Below are 4524 nucleotides of genomic sequence, written 5' to 3'. Positions count from 1 at the left end.
CCATATCCCAGATATAGTCTTACACATAGTCTTAGTAACCCTAATGTCATGAAATTTGTATATATCTATTCCTAAGGTTCAATCGGGATTTCATGCTTGTCAAACTTTGTTGGACACTCTCAATGGTCAATAATAATTCATACAATAATAAAGAATTTGAAATATAATTAAAAAAATGCATTATTTGCATACGAACTTACCTCGACACAAAAGTGGTAAAAAGGAGCTAACCGTCAAATACTCGTTTTCTCTTGTTCTAGGTCTAAACCTCGTTTTTCTCGATCTATAATATCACATTTAACTTATTTGATCATTATACTATTCAAATCAGCCCAAAATCACATTATGGAAAATTACATTTTTTCCCCTAACATTTCACATTTTTACATTTTAGTCCATAGGCTCGTAAAATGATTTTCATCAAATTTCTTCATTACGCATGCCTAGCTGAATCTTTATTGTACTCATACCATCCCATATTTTTCATTAAATCACACTTTTACTACTTATTTTATAAATTTAACAAATAGGTCCTTTTAGGTATTTTCATCGAAAATCACTTAGCAAAAGTCGTTTATCATACACCAAACACACATTTTCTACCATTAGACATCAAAATATAAAAACATCCATCATGGGTAAAATTTTAGACTTTGATTATTTCTAAAATTAGTGGTAGAAATAGATAAATCATGTTACAAGGATTTCAAAAACATAAAAATCATTAAAAATGGGGCTAGAACGGACTTACAATTGAGCCTGGAAGCTTGAAAAAACCTTAGGCATGGTTTCTCATTGTAAAATTCAGCCATGGGAGGAAGATGGACAAAATTTGGCTTTTTAACTCATTTAATTACCAAATTACTAAAATGCCCTTAATGAAACACTTTAGAAACATACCTAACCATGTCCATTTTTGTCCAAAAACTTACCAATGGTCTAATTACCATTTAAGGACCTCCAATTTATAATTTCATAGTAATTAGACATCTCTAGCATCTAGAACTCAAGTTTTCCATTTTTTACAATTTAGTCCTTTTGACTAAATTGAGTGCCCAAACGTCAAAATTTTTGAACGAAATTTTAACAAAACCATTCCATAAAATTGTAAACCATAAAAATATAATAAAAATACAATTTTCTACGTTGAATTTGTGGTCCAAAAACTACTGTTCCGACTAGACCCAAAATTGGGCTATTACATTATAACCTAGCCATTGGAATGGCTAGTGATGGTTCATTCTGGGTATGATTTAGTAAGCTATTATGATATCTATATATACACATGTGTTATGCTAAGTTCATGTGATCAAATGTTGTTAATGCCTAAGTTAAGCTAAGGTGAGTTGTAACCATATGTGCATGAAATAGTATGCCTTGATAAATAATGGAATTGCCAAATTTAAATGCTTAAAATGGTTGGAATTGGTTGAGTGTTTTATGTGCAGGTTTTTGGGTGAATTTGGGTGAGAAATGAAGCTAGGAAATGGCTTCATTTTGTCCACATGAGCAGACAGATGGGCGTGTGTCTGGTAACACGGGTATGTGGTTAGGCTCTGTGTCCCCTGCACCTAAATTTTGAGAAACAGAATGCTCAGATTTGGGCACACAGATAGAGACATGGGCATGTGTCTCAGCTATGTGTACCACATGGCCTGGAACACCGGTGTGTATCTTGGCCATGTGAAATCTACACCTAATTCGAATTAAATTAATTATCCACATGGCCTAATACACGGGCGCGTGGCATGGCCGTGTGTGCAAGTCAGTGAGTTACACGGGGTCGAACACGGCCTCTAACACATGCGTGTCCTAGGGTCACACGGGCATGTCCCTTGGACCACACGGGCGTGTGAGCCCTGCACCTTGGAAAAATTTTAAAAAGTCGCAAAAAATTCTTAGAGGTTCCGATTAAGTCCCGACTCGTTTCTAAAGCTCATATACGTCCTTAAGGGTCCAATCAAAGGACGTTATGAATGATCTCTGTAAATGAATAATAGTTTACGTAAATTAATTGAAAAATGTTTTGAATGTTCTGGTAATGCTCCGTAACCCTGTTCTAGCGACGGATACGGGTTAAGGGTGTTACATTATCCTAGTTGAGAAAGTGAGGTCGGGAGATAACTGAGTATCAATTAATCAATTAGTTATTATAGGTCAGGTGGTAATAATTAGTTAATCGGTTACTATTCTATCTTAGAACCCTAATCTAAAGTTAATTACAAACCCTAAATCAAATTATTCTTTCAGATTGGTTTATTGATTTAGTTCGTCTATTTATCTCTTGTTATTTATTTATTTTTATTCCTTTCAATCTATCTTATGGTTAATCGTAATATAAGAAATAATTACTACTACTTAGGCTTGTTATTGTAAAAAGTATTTTCATTATTTATTTCATCTTCCTTTGGGTATGGTTCTCAAAATACTTTCGATATTTCATTGTACAACTATATTACAATTTGACTTGTGCACTTGCGGGCACCACCATTTTTAATTCTTATATTTTCTGTGTTATATTTATTCTATAAGCGATAGTGCATTTATAGGTGGTCAAGTTGTTGGAGCTATTGCCGGGTAGGTTTCGACAATAAATTCTAAAAATATTTTTTTACAATTAACAAGATAAGTAGGAACATTAAGACCTATAGATACAATTTTTATTTTTTTTCATTTCAGGTTGTGTATGACCCGAAGCTCCAGCACTGCAACCGAACCATACCAAGATCTGGAGCAAATACTCAAGCACAATCATCAAATAATGGATAATGATCCACTCGCAGTAATAAATTTGCCTTGGGAAAATCCTTTGTTTGAAGAGCCACAAGAAACTAATCGGGTATAAATAAGTCTACATGGCTCAGCGGACGTAGCGTGAGTACGCCTTACCTACCTTAGACGTGATGCAAGGAAGCATAGCACGATTGACAATTAACACCAATAATTTTGAGATAAAAATGACTAACATCCAAATGACTCAAAACACAATGCAGTTCAAAGGGAACATGGTTAAAGACCTGAATCAACACATAAAGTGGTTCCTTCAACTATGTGATACCTTCAAGTATAACAGGGTATCTGACAATGCTATACGTCTATGGTTATTCCCGTTTTCATTATGTGACAACACAATCGATGGTAAGACTCATTATAGCCTAATTCCATTACAACATGAAACCATCTACTAGAAAAAATTCTTCATAAAATTTTCCCAATTAGTTGAATCATCTAGCTCTGATAGAAAATCACAAAATTCAACCAATATGAAGGTGAAACCCTATACGAGGCATGAGAGCATTTTAGGATGATGCTAAAGAAGTGCCCATATCATGGAATATAAGCGTAGCTTTGAATCCAAATATTCTAAAAAAGTGTTGACGAGCATTTTAGATCTAACTTTGATGGAGCATCCGACAGGTCTCTCATGTTTCAAACATACGAACGAGTTTAAAAAATTCTAGAAGACATGGTTCTGAATTCGTATATGTGGCCTAATGAGAGATTCATGTACCAATCCAAGCCAACAATGGTAAAAGCCATGAAGGAAGAGAGTGGTGATGCTCGATTCCAACAAATTCTTGAAAAACTTAACCGTTTGGAGACACCCGTCAAGTCGACAAGAGCAAAGCCCCATTAGAAAACCAACCAGAGGAGACAAGCTATATAGGATAGGGAGGTAACCAAGGAGGAGCAATTTAAGCACAAATGTGACCAAACTCTCATTATCAACCTCCACCACTGCAACAATGATTCGTGGGAAATGATCATACTGCATGCGGTAAAAGATTCGACCGACTAGAGGAGCAGATGTAAACAATGAAAACAGACATTTGACAAGCTTAATTTACATGTTGATGACTCAAATCCCGATTAGAAAACTTTTTTGACCAAATGAGCCAACTCATGACAGTGTTTCAAAAATAAAGTGGTTAGAATATCCCTAGTGATATAGAGAACAACCCTTGAAGAGATGGAAAAAAGTAAGCAAAAGTGATCACATTGCGATTAGGCAAGTCACTAAAGCTGCGAATCACACCCATCCATAAAGAAGAAGACGTTCTCGAAGTGGTCGACGAATTTAAGGAAGAGGCGCAAGCCGAGTTCCACCAACTGATCGAGGAGGTAGTCAAACCGATGTTTGGTCCAGTAATGTCCAACCCAAACACGAAAAAGATACCATTCCCGATGAGATTAGAGGACAAGAAAAAGAGGGATGAGGTAGATTTTATAAATTTTCTCAATTTATTTAAATCTTTCAAAGTTAATTTGCCATTATTATAGCTTATAGATAAAATTTCGTAATATGGCAAATATTTCAAGAAAGTTATGAAACAATATAGGATAAAAAAGGATAAGCAAATTGACATTGATGCCTCGTGGAACATCTTAATCACTAAAAAGATACCTCGAAGTTGAAGGATTTGGGAGACTATACGATTCCAATTTAAATAGGGATTGACACTTTAGTAAGGCTCTTTGCGACTTAGGCTTTAGCATAAATTTGATGTCCTTGTCGATCTATCG

At 35.1% G+C, this 4524-nt stretch overlaps 1 non-coding gene across 1 annotated transcript; it reads right to left on the bottom strand.

Annotated features, from left to right (window-relative positions):
- Nucleotides 1-3230: 3230 nt before the first annotated feature.
- LOC128289871 (small nucleolar RNA R71) lies at nucleotides 3231-3336 on the bottom strand. The gene has a single exon (XR_008279513.1). It is a non-coding gene; the product is annotated as a small nucleolar RNA R71 (small nucleolar RNA).
- Nucleotides 3337-4524: the final 1188 nt, after the last annotated feature.

This window comes from Gossypium arboreum, chromosome 2 (assembly GCF_025698485.1).
Source record: "Gossypium arboreum isolate Shixiya-1 chromosome 2, ASM2569848v2, whole genome shotgun sequence".
Classification (NCBI taxonomy): domain Eukaryota; kingdom Viridiplantae; phylum Streptophyta; class Magnoliopsida; order Malvales; family Malvaceae; genus Gossypium; species Gossypium arboreum.
The sequence above is the reverse complement of the archived record's forward strand: the minus strand, read 5'-3'. Positions and strand labels throughout refer to the sequence as shown.